We start from the raw sequence: 13,565 nt of genomic DNA, 5'->3' as shown, positions 1-13,565 counted from the left end.
TAAAAATGCCATTGACTTCTAAACATGCTAGAAACATGTTAAAACATGCTAGCAATACTTAGCTAAGTGCTAAAGCATGCTAATTCAATGAAACAGGATGTTGTTGTTACTCAAGAAGGCAATGTCCAATCTGCGCCAAACTTCACACTTTTAATAAACGTTCTATCCTGAACACATGACCATGCTCATATTCAGTTACAGTCATAGTGCCACCTGCTGGCAACAGGAAGTGACATGTTAAACACTGTTGTGGACATATAAAAACATATAAAAAAGTGCCAGCAAGTGCTAAACATGCTAACAACATACTAGAAACATGCTAAAACATGCTAGCAAACACTTAGCTAAGTGCTAAAGCATGCAAATGCTGCAATTAAATAGGAATTTGCTGTAACACAGGCATGGAATGTCCAATCTGCCCCAAATTTCACACGTTTGATAAGAGTCATGGCCTGAACACATCTACATGAGAATATTCAGTTATAGTAATAGCGCCACCTGCTGTCAACAGGAAGTGACATGTTTAACACTGTTGTGGTCTCCTAATAACATATATAAAAGAGCCAGCAAGTGCTAAACAGGTTAGCAACATACTAGAAACATGCTAGCAAACACTTAGTTAAGTGCTAAAGCATGCTATTACTGCAATTAAATAGGAATTTGCTGTAACTCAGGCATGGAATGTCCAATCTGCCCTAAACTTCACACGTTTGATAAGAATCATGGCCTGAACACATGTCTATGCTCAAATTCAGTTATAGTAATAGCGCCACCTACTGGCAACAGGAAGTGACATGTTTAACACGTTGATGCCGTTCTAGCAACATGTTAAAAATGCCATTGAGTTCTAAACATGCTAGAAACATATTAAAACATGCTAGCAATACTTAGCTAAGTGCTAAAGCATGCTAATTCAATGAAACAGGACTTTGTTGTTACTCAAGAAGGCAATGTACAATCTACCCCAAACTTCACATGTTTGATAAGAGTTATCTCTTGAACACATGTCCATGCTCATATTTAGTTATAGTCATAGCGCCACCTGCTGGCAACAGGAAGTGACGTTTAACACTGTTCTTGACTCCTAATAACATATAAAAAAATGCCAGTAGATGCTAAACATCCTACCAACATACTAGAGACATAATAAAACATACTAGCAAACACTTAGCTAAGTGCTAAAGAATGATATTACTGCAATTAAATATGAATTTGCTGTAACTCAGGCATGGAATGTCCAATCTGCCCCAAACTTCACACTTTTGATAAGCGTTCTGTCCTGAACACATGACCATGCTTATATTCAGTTACAGTAATAGCGCCACCTGCTGGCAACAGGAAGTGACATGTTTAACACTGTTATGGACTCCTAATAACATATAAAAAAGTGCCAGCAAGTGTTAAACATGCTAACAACATACTAGAAACATGCTAAAACATGCTAGCAAACTCTTAGCTAAGTGCTAAAGCATGCTATTATTGCAATTAAATAGGAATTTGCTGTAACTCAGGCATGGAATGTCCAATCTGCCCCAAACTTCACACTTTTGATAAGAGTCATGGCCTGAACACATCTACATGAGAATGTTCAGTTATAGTAATAGCGCCACCTACTGGCAACAGGAAGTGACATGTTTAACACGTTGATGCCGTTCTAGCAACATGTTAAAAATGCCATTGAGTTCTAAACATGCTAGAAACATATTAAAACATGCTAGTAATGCTTAGCTAAGTGCTAAAGAATGCTAATTCAATGAAACATGACTTTGTTGTTACTCAAGAAGGCAATGTCCAATTTGCACCAAACTTCACAAGTTTGATAAGAGTTCTGTCCTGAACACACATCCATGCTCATATTCAGTTATAGTCATAACGCCACCTACTGGCAACAGAAACTGACATGGTTAACACAGTAATGCAGTACTAACCACATAATTATTGTGTACTAAGCATGCTAGAAACAGACTAAACATGCTAGCAACACTTAGCTGAGTCATGAAGCATGCTATTATCACCATTATACAAAACATTTTGTAACTGACTTTGACATACTCTTACTATATATACCTCCTTAAATGTACATTTCCCAACCATGCTCTGTCTTCCTAAAGCCACCGAGTGTTGATGGCACGGGTGCGAGGGCCCTTTCATCGCTGCTTGCAGCTTTAATTAGGGCCCGAGCACCGATGGTGAGAGGACCCTATTGTTTTTGCTCCGTTTATTATTATTCTTCTTCTCCAAAGTGAATCGCTTTTTAGAGGGCCTAAACATGCTCGAAAACTCATGAAACTTTGCACACGCTTCAGAAGTGGTGAAAATTTACGTGTGATATGGTTTTCAGAATTGTGGGGGGCAAATTCGGTAAATTATTGCCCCCACATTTTGCCCCGGCTCCTGGTTTCACGTACAGGTATGAAATTTGGTACATACATGTAATGACCCAATACCTACAGAAAAGTCTCTTGGAGCATAGCCCTAAACACAACAGGAAGTGAGCTATTTTGAACTTCCTCCTGGATTTTGGGCATTTTTCGTAATTTCCTGATGTTGTACTTTAACGAACTCCTCCTACAGATTTGATCTGATACTCTTCAAATTTGGTGAGTGTAATCTTAAGGCCTTTGTGACGTTAAATTGCGAAGATCTAGAGTTTTCGTCGAAGGGTGTGCCCTCGGCGGCCTGACAAACATCTATCTATAAATTACAGGAACGTCTGTCTGTCTGTCTGTCTGTGTGTGTGTGTGTCTGTTCCTCGCATATCTCTCGAACCGTTAGTCCGATTGATTTCAAACTCGACAGGTGTCTTGCCACGGGCACGAGTAAGTGCAGTGCCAAGTTTGACATTGTTTGGATGAGAAATGCAAAAGATATCGTTAAATATATCATTTTTAGAAGGTTGTGGTTTAAAAATAAACATTCTGACATTAGAGAGTTGTATCGGTCAAAGAAGCCCCAAGAAGGCTGTGGTTTAAAAATAAACATTCTGACATAAACACTCAGTCAGCTACACTGTTTACTTCTGAATATTATAGTTTGGTTCCCGAACGTGATAAATCCATCTATCTATAAATTACAGAAACGTCCGTCTGTCTGTCTGTGTGTTATTCGCATATCTCTCGAATGTGAGATAACCACTAAATGTGTGAAAACCACTATTTTCTGTTTCAAACTTTCACATAGCATCTTTAGGTTATAACAACATTGAAAATCAAAATCTGGATTTGAATTTTTTAAGATTTATTATAAAAACGGATTATTTTTTCCCAAAAATGCAATAAATTCATGACTTTTTTTTTTTTTTTTTTAAATGCTATTAATCCATTGAATCAATATAAAGTTATTTTTGATCATATTGCCATCGCAAGAAATATCTCCTGAACTTTTTTGACGGCGATCAGCTCACAAAAACTGATTTTGCACGGGCACTTTGCACTGCTCCCTGAATCGAGGTGCTTATTCATTTGTGGATGTAAACTGAATCTGTAAGTCAGCTATGCTGTTAGTGTTTACTTCTGAATATTATATTTCATTCTGGTGCGCTTAACGTTGTCGCTACTGTGTAATAGTAGCCTATGCTATTCACCAACTAAACATATCCTATTCAATGCGTTCACAGTCTCTTTCACGGGCATCATTTGTAGTTGCCTATTCACAAACTGTTTGCTCAAGCATAGCGTTTTCTCGGAGTTCACTGTGTGCTTTTTACCATGCACAAATAAAAATGTCACTGAACTTTTGCTGTGTAATTGTAACAATGAGCACACACCAAACCAACAATTACTAAAAACACACACAAAAACTGATTTTGCACGGGCATTTTTTGCACTAGTTCACCCAATTTCGGCCTTTTGGTGATATATGCATGATCAGATAAGTTCAATATTAATGTTGCTTGCAGTTCTGATGTTGCTAGGCAACCACAGACAGCCTGCAGTAACTCAGGCATACAATTTTCAATCTGCCACAAACTTCACATGTTTGATAAGAGTCCTGTCCTGAACACATGCCAATGCTCATTATGATTATAGCAATAGCACCACCTGCTGGTAGCAGGAAGTGTGGCAAATACAAAACGTGCTCGAAAAATCATGAAACTTTGCACACGCTTCAGAAGTGGTGACAATTTACGTGTGATGTGGTTTTAAAAATTGGGTGGGGCAAAATGGCTTACTTATTGCCCCTACATTTTGCCCCGGCTCGACGTTTCACGTACAGGTATGAAATTTGGTACACACATGTAAAGACCCAATACCTACAAAAAAGTCTCTTGGAGCATAGCCCTAAACACAACAGGAAGTCAGTTATTTTGAACTTCCTGTCAGATTTTGGGCAGTTTTTGCCATTTCCTGATGTTGTACTTTAACAAACTCCTACAGTTTTGATCTGATCCTCTTCAAATTTGGTGAGTGTAATCTTAAGGCCTTTCCTAAAGGTGCCGGGTGGCGGTGGCAGGGGTGCGAGGGCCCTTTTCATCGCTGCTTGCAGCTTTAATTAGGGCCCGAGCACCGATGGTGAGAGGACCCTATTGTTTTTGCTCCGTTTATTAGGGCCCGAGCACCGATGGTGTGAGGACCCTCTTGGAATTGCTCTGTTTATTATTATTATTATTATTCTTCTCCGCATTGAATTGCATTTTTGAGGGCCTAAACATGCGCGAAAACTCACGAAACTTTGCACACGCGTCAGAACTGGCGAAAATTTACATCTGATATAGGTTTCAGAATTGGACGGGGCAAAATGGCTCGATAGCGCCACCTATAAAAGTTCAACGGAGTGCGCCTCCCGCAACGTTCAACGTACGTGCACGAAATTCGGTACATACGTGTAATGACCTAATACCTACAAAAAAGTCTCTTGGAGCATAGCCCTAAACACAACAGGAAGTCAGCCATTTTGAACTTCCTCTCAGATTTTTGTGCAGTTTTTGCCATTTTCAGGCCTCGTACTTTAACGAACTCCTCCTACAGTTTTAATCTGATCATCTTCAAATTTGGTGAGTGTAATCTTAAGGCCTTTGCGACGTTAAATTGCGAAGATCTTGAGTTTTCGTCGAAGGGCGGGTCCTCGGCGGCCTTACAAATTTCGATGTTTCGCCATGAAACAGGAAGTTGCTGTAACTCAGGCATGGAATGTCCAATCTGCCCCAAACTTCACACGTTTGATAAGAGTTCTGTCCTGAACACATGGCCATGCTCATATTCAGTTATAGTCATAGCGCCACCTGCTGGCAACAGGAAGTGACATGTTTAACACTGTTATGGACTCCTAATAACATATAAAAAAGTGCCAGCAAGTGCTAAACATGCTAACAACATACTAGAAGCATGCTAAAACATGCTAGCAAACTCTTAGCTAAGTGCTAAAGCATGCTATTATTGCAATTAAATAGGAATTTGCTGTAACTCAGGCATGGAATGTCCAATCTGCCCCAAACTTCACACTTTTGATAAGCGTTCTGTCCTGAACACATCTACATGAGAATATTCAGTTATAGTAATAGCGCCACCTACTGGCAACAGGAAGTGTCATGTTTAACACGTTGATGCCATTCTAGCAACATGTTAAAAATGCCATTGAGGTCTAAACATGCTAGAAACATGTTAAAACATGCTAGCTAATGTTAAAACATGCTAGCAATACTTAGCTAAGTGGTAAAGCATGCTAATTCAATGAAACAGGATGTTGTTGTTACTCAAGAAGGCAATGTCCAATATGCGCCAAACTTCACACTTTTAATAAACGTTCTGTCCTGAACACATGACCATGCTCATATTCAGTTACAGTCATAGTGCCACCTGCTGGCAACAGGAAGTGACATGTTAAACACTGTTGTGGACATATAAAAACATATAAAAAAAGTGCCAGCAAGTGCTAAACATGCTAACAACATACTAGAAACATGCTAAAACATGCTAGCAAACACTTAGCTAAGTGCTAAAGCATGCTATTGCTGCAATTAAATAGGAATTTGCTGTAACACAGGCATGGAATGTCCAATCTGCCCCAAACTTCACACGTTTGATAAGAGTCATGGCCTGAACACATCTACATGAGAATATTCAGTTATAGTAATAGCGCCACCTGCTGTCAACAGGAAGTGACATGTTTAACACTGTTGTGGTCTCCTAATAACATATATAAAAGAGCCAGCAAGTGCTAAACAGGTTAGCAACATACTAGAAACATGCTAGCAAACACTTAGCTAAGTGATAAAGCATGCTATTACTGCAATTAAATAGGAATTTGCTGTAACTCAGGCATGGAACGTCCAATCTGCCCCAAACTTCACATGTTTGATAAGAATCATGGCCTGAACGCATGCCTATGCTCAAATTCAGTTATAGTAATAGCGCCACCTACTGGCAACAGGAAGTGACATGTTTAACACGTTGATGCCGTTCTAGCAACATGTTAAAAATGCCATTGAGTTCTAAACATGCTAGAAACATATTAAAACATGCTAGCAATACTTAGCTAAGTGCTAAAGCATGCTAATTCAATGAAACAGGACTTTGTTGTTACTCAAGAAGGCAATGTACAATCTACCCCAAACGTCACACGTTTGATAAGAGTTATCTCTTGAACACATGTCCATGCTCATATTTAGTTATAGTCATAGCGCCACCTGCTGGCAACAGGAAGTGACGTTTAACACTGTTCTTGACTCCTAATAACATATACAAAAATGCCAGTAGGTGCTAAACATCCTACCAACATACTAGAGACATGCTAAAACATAATAGCAAACACTTAGCTAAGTGCTAAAGAATGATATTACTGCAATTAAATATGAATTTGCTGTAACTCAGGCATGGAATGTCCAATCTGCCCCAAACTTCACACTTTTGATAAGCGTTCTGTCCTGAACACATGACCATGCTTATATTCAGTTACAGTCATAGCGCCACCTGCTGGCAACAGGAAGTGACATGTTTAACACTGTTGTGGACTCCTAATAACATATAAAAAAGTGCCAGCAAGTGTTAAACATGCTAACAACATACTAGAAACATGCTAAAACATGCTAGCAAACTCTTAGCCAAGTGCTAAAGCATGCTATTATTGCAATTAAATAGGAATTTGCTGTAACTCAGGCATGGAATGTCCAATCTGCCCCAAACTTCACACTTTTGATAAGAGTCATGGCCTGAACACATCTACATGAGAATGTTCAGTTATAGTAATAGCGCCACCAACTGGCAACAGGAAGTGACATGTTTAACACGTTGATGCCGTTCTAGCAACATGTTAAAACATGCTAACAATGCTTAGCTAAGTTCTAAAGAATGCTAATTCAATGAAACATGACTTTGTTGTTACTCAAGAAGGCAATGTCCAATTTGCACCAAACTTCACATGTTTGATAAGAGTTCTGTCCTGAACACACATCCATGCTCATATTCAGTTATAGTCATAACGCCACCTACTGGCAACAGAAACTGACATGGTTAACACAGTAATGCAGTACTAACCACATAATTATTGTGTACTAAGCATGCTAGAAACAGACTGAACATGCTAGCAACACTTAGCTGAGTCATGAAGCATGCTATTATCACCATTATACAAAACATTTTGTAACTGACTTTGACATACTCTTACTATATATACCTCCTTAAATGTACATTTCCCAACCATGCTCTGCCTTCCTAAAGCCACCGAGTGTTGATGGCACGGGTGCGAGGGCCCTTTCATCGCTGCTTGCAGCTTTAATTATTATTATTCTTCTCCAAAGTGAATCGCTTTTTAGAGGGCCTAAACATGCTCGAAAACTCATGAAACTTTGCGCACGCTTCAGAAGTGGTGAAAATTTACGTGTGATATGGTTTTCAAAATTGGGTGGGGCAAATTCGGTAAATTATTGCCCCCACATTTTGCCCCGGCTCCTGGTTTCACTTACAGGTATGAAATTTGGTACATACATGTAATGACCCAATACCTACAAAAAAGTCTCTTGGAGCATAGCCCTAAACACAACAGGAAGTGAGCTATTTTGAACTTCCTCTCAGATTTTGGGCATTTTTCACCATTTCCTGATGTTGTACTTTAACGAACTCCTCCTACAGTTTTGATCTGATCCTCTTCAAATTTGGTGAGTGTAATCTTAAGGCCTTTGCGACGTTAAATTGCGAAGATCTAGAGTTTTCATCGAAGGGTGTGCCCTCGGCGGCCTGACAAATGTTCACCCAATTTCGGCCTTTTGGTGATATGATCAGATAAGTTCAATATTAATGTTGCTTGCAGTTCCGATGTTGCTAGGCAACCACAGACAGCCTGCAGTAACTCAGGCATTCGATGTCCAATCTGCCCCAAACTTCACATGTTTGATAAGAGTCCTGTCCTGAACACATGACCATGCTCATATTTGGTTATAGCAATAGCGCCACCTGCTGGTAGCAGGAGGTGTGGCAAATACAAAACGTGCTCGAAAAATCATGAAACTTTGCACACGCTTCAGAAGTGGTGAAAAATTACGTGTGATGTGGTTTTCAAAATTGGGTGGGGCAAAATGGCTTACTTATTGCCCCTACATTTTGCCCCGGCTCTACGTTTCACGTACAGGTATGAAATTTGGTACATACATGTAATGACCCAATACCTACAAAAAAGTCTCTTGGAGCGTAGCCCTAAACACAACAGGAAGTCAGCTATTTTGAACTTCCTCTCAGATTTTGGGCAGTTTTTGCCATTTCCTGATGTTGTACTTTAACGAACTCCTCCTACAGTTTTGATCTGATCCTCTTCAAATTTGGTGAGTGTAATCTTAAGGCCTTTACTAAAGACGCCGGTTGGCGGTGGCAGGGGTGCGAGGGCCCTTTTCATCGCTGCTTGCAGCTTTAATGGAACTTGAGTCTGCGCAGTAGCGATCTCGGGACCAGACCTGCGCAGTAGTGAGCAGGAAGTAAAGCCGCGAAATCAACGCTCCGCCCTCACTCTCGCAGAATGCACTCAGGGAGAGTGGATTCTGCACACTTTTTAAAAAATTGATTGCAGTACGACAAGAGGCTTGTTAAAATAAAGTAAACACAATCTCCTCAGTCCTCCGAAGATCCCGAAAAAAATGTCCGTTGGTGCTTCAGTGACTACTTCACTCAGAGAACTTGTCAATCACAGCTGTCAATCATGACGTTACACCACCGCATCACGTAACTAACTAAAAAATAACTTATTTTTGAAACAGACACTTGAACTTGCATCAGCGTGATAAAAACGACAGCAAATGAAAGAAACCACCTTTAGAAAAAAGATATTTGAAGTGTAATTTAATTGTTTAGTTGGTCTCGCGTCCCGTTGAATAACACGGGGAGGCGGGGCTTATGACCTATACTAGGACCAGTCACTGGGGGGCGATCGAGACGTTTTGGCTTCACTTTTCAGGGCTTGTGCGGCACGCTTGGTCAGGATCCATACGAACTCCCTCAGTAGAGACGATGTAACCTAGGAATGGAACAGACTGTGCATTAAAAACGCATTTCTCCGCCTAGAACAAAAAGCCCATTCTCTAGTAACCTCTGAAGCACTCGTCTGACATGCTGGCGACAATCAATATGTCATCCAGGTAGACATATATGAACTGATAAACCTCTCAGCACGTCATTGACGAGTGCCTGGAAGACCGCTGGGGAGTTGGACAGCCCAAAAGGCATGACCAAATATTTAAAATCCCCCCTGGGGGTGTTAAACGCGGTTTTCCATTCATCCCCCTTCCTTATGCGAACCAAATGATAGGCGTTACGTAAATCCAATTTTGTGAACATGGATGCTCCCTGTAACCTCTCGAAAGCTGAAGACATCAACGGCAAAGGATAAGTATTCTTTACCGTGATGTTGTTCAACCTTCGGTAATCAATGCAAGGTCGCAGAGACCCATCCTTCGTCTCCACAAAAAAGAACCCCGCCCCCGCTGGAGAAGAGGAAGGACGAATGAACCCGGATGCCAGAGAATCAGAAATATATTTCTCTATAGCCTCCCTTTCTGGAACAGAAAGCGAATATAACTTGCCCATAGGCGGAGACTCACCGGGCAGTAACTCTATAGCACAGTCATAGGGACGATGCAGAGGAAGAGAAGCAGCACGGGACTTACTGAACACTTCCTTCAGGTCGAGGTACTCTGCGGGCACGTTAGACAAATCCACTGCATCCTCCTGAAACACAGAACGAGACGAACAAGCAGACACTAAACAGGACTCATGACACTTGTTACTCCATGTGGATATGGAATGGTGACCCCAGTCGACTCTGGGGCTGTGTTGAGTAAGCCAGGGGTGACCAAGAACCACGGGTGCAAGTGGTGAGTCCATGAGAAGAAATTATATTGTCTCAGTGTGATTGACAGATGTGATGAGTGTGATGGGTTCTGTGGTGTGAGAAATATTGGGAACTTCTTGTCCATTGAGAGTGTTGATGCTCTCAATATCTTGTGCATGAGTGAGGTGATAGGAATTCGGAGTCTGTGAGCGAGTTTGAAGTCCATGAAATTACCTTCTGCTCCAGAGTCCAGTAAGGCTTGAGTGTCGTGCGTAAGGGTTGCCCATCTCAGTCTTACCGGGAGGAGGGTCGATGATGAGGTCTTCTCGGCGGAGATCCCACCCGATAGTAGCCTCACAGTTACTACCGGGCTTGATCTTTTACCGGGCAGGAGTGGATGAAGTGACCCGCTCTGCCACAGTACAGGCAGAGTCCTTGGGATCTCTGCCTTTCTCTCTCCTCCCGAGAAAGCCGAGCTCTCCCCACCTGCATGGGCTCGTGATCGAGAACTGGGCTGACCGTGTTCCTGCCGCTGGTACGCGAGTCCTCCGTGCCGTACTGAGGTCGGTTCGGGCGTGCTTGTCGAACCACCCGACTTCGACACAAACGAGCGTCGACTCTCAATGCTAGTTCCACTAGTCCATTCAAATTCCTGGGTAGATCCAGAATATAAATTTCCTTTTGAACACTGTCAGCCAGCCCATGCAGGAACATGTCCCACTGCGCCTCCTCGTTCCAATGACACTCTGCGGCCAGGGTGCGGAACTGGATGGAATATTCCGACACCGAGCCATCTCCTTGGCGAAGGTCTGTGAGTAGTCTGGCCCCCTCCCTACCCGCCACCGCACGATCGAAGACCCTTCTCATCTCCTCGGAGAGTGTCTGGAACGAGGCGCAGCATGGATCCTGGTTCTCCCACACCACCGTTCCCCAAAGAGCCGCTTTACCCGACAGCAATGTGAGTACAAATGCTACCTTCGACTGTTCACGGTTGAAAGTCCGTGGCTGCAACGAAAAATGCATGGAGCATCTAGTAAGAAAGGCTCTGCAGTAGTCAGGTTCACCTGAATAACCCTCTGGTGTCGGTAGTCGTGGCTCTGGCTGGGAATCCGGCTCTGGTGGGGTGGGTTGAACGGGCGGTGTGGGTGGCGCAGCGGGAGCCCTTAGATGTTGAAGTTGTTGGGTGAGCTCGGACATCTGCGCCACAAGTGCTTGTACCGCCCGACCTGTGTTAGAGATGCTCTCTTCTTGCTGATCCATTCTTGTGATACTGTGTGAAATGAATTCGCTCAAACTGGTTGAACTCGCTGCATCCATGATGTGGTCAGATCGTTCTGTAATGATACAGAGATGGATGCAAAATGCAAGTAAAACTGTTTGTTAGATCTTCGTAGGAGAAGACAACAGGTCAGAGGACAAACACTCTGAAATATGACGCAGGGACTTCGACGGGCAACCCGGTGATGGCGTGCAGTGATCGGCGTGCTCAGGAATCCAGGGAACAAACAATCCAAACGAAGATGATGCACAACGAAGATAATCCACACGAGGAAGGTGAGAGAAGAACATTATTGCCTACTCAGAGCCAACTCCTCCGCCACAGTGTATTCTGGTTTTCTGAATTTAACTCTTTATTTCTGTTTGCTGCAAACAAGTGTTTGTGATAAAATGTTCACAAAAGTAATGTGGTAAATACTCACCACTTTGAATTATATTTTTATATTTTGTCTTTATCTGCTGCCAAGAACATTTGGAGTTGGGGTTGCATCTAAAAATCAATGAATATTAATCTTTCTTAGTACATACATGTACATTTTTTATAGGCTATAGGCTATATTACACATATAGGCTACACATACATACTGTATTTACATACATAATTTTACATAAATATAGAACGCATTTGTTTAACTTACACATTAACAATCAGCAATCTTTCTCCAACAGTCTTCTCTTGCTTTGGCAGCAGAGACCGTATTGTTTCGAGCTTGAAATACATATTTAAATTCATCGTAATTCTGAATGATTATCTCTTGCTCCTCCGCGGAAAAATATATCGCTCTCGCTCTACCCGCGATTGGTTGTTCAGTGTCAACGTCACTGATTTATGTGCACGCTCGCGTGGAGTAATCATAGCTTAAGGATCAAAGCCTGAGTTGACAGAGAAAGTTGATGAGCTGCATCATGGTACCAATAAAGCCTGATTGCACCGGTTTGGTTTTGTCAACTCAAAACTAATCCTGTAACCCCGAGTTTGTTCAGCTACCTTCATGGTACAGGCCCCTGTTCCTTGTCTGAGTGTGCTCACCTGTTCCTCTTGTTCTTAGCTCCCTTTATATGTGTGCTCTTTCCCTCATGTGTTGCCAGTTCGTTAGATGTTGTGCTACTGTGTACTTCTGTGCTACATAGTTTGTTTCTTGTTACTAAGGTCTATAGTGTTTTATTTGTAGAAGTTTCTTATTGTTTTTTAGTGCTTTAGTTCTGCCATCGGTCCTGTCCGTCTTGTCTCCTGTGTCTCTAGTTCCAGTCCTGTCCTGCTAGCAGAGCGTCCCTGGCTGCTTGCACTCTTTGCTTTGGAGCAAGCCTGGTGCTAAGCCTGAGATACCTGAGTGCTTTGCCTGGTGTACTTGAAGTTCCTGTCTGGCTATTGCTGGTATTCTCAGGTCTCATTCTGCTCTGCCATTACTACTCTCCAACCTACAGTCCTCTTGTGCTAGTTACAACTGCTGCTCTGCTAGTTACAACGGCTGTCATTGTGTCTCATCCCTGCCTATGGTCTGGACTGTTCACCTCTCCCACCACATCTTGTCATCTGTCTACTGTTTGTCAATAAACCGGTTTACACTCGTTCTGCATTTGAGTCCTCCTTCATAGACCCGTGACAACTACAAATGATGGCCGTGAATAAAATATAATATTCAGAAGTAAATAGAATGTTTATTTTTAAACCACAACCCTCTAAGTGCTTCTTTTACCGATATATTTAACAATATATTTTGCAATTCTAATCCAAACAACGTCAAATTTGGCACTGCACTTAAGGCCCGTTCACACCAAGCACGATAACTATAAAGATAACGACAAAGATAACTATATATGCGTCCACACCAACGAACGATAACGGTCTTTTTATTCTAAGCACGCGCGCACGCGCCCCATTTTAAATGCGCGAGACCTTTAAATTAGAATGGATTCTGATTGACTGTCAGTGTTTTATCGTTTGACAGCTGAAAAAAAATCGTTCTGAAAGTGATCCCAACGATATCGTTCCTCATATCTTTATCGTTATAGTTGTGGTGTGAACTCTGTTATTC

This window comes from Squalius cephalus (genome assembly GCF_949319135.1).
Source record: "Squalius cephalus genome assembly, chromosome: 8".
NCBI classification, from domain to species: domain Eukaryota; kingdom Metazoa; phylum Chordata; class Actinopteri; order Cypriniformes; family Leuciscidae; genus Squalius; species Squalius cephalus.
This window is presented reverse-complemented; position numbering follows the sequence as displayed.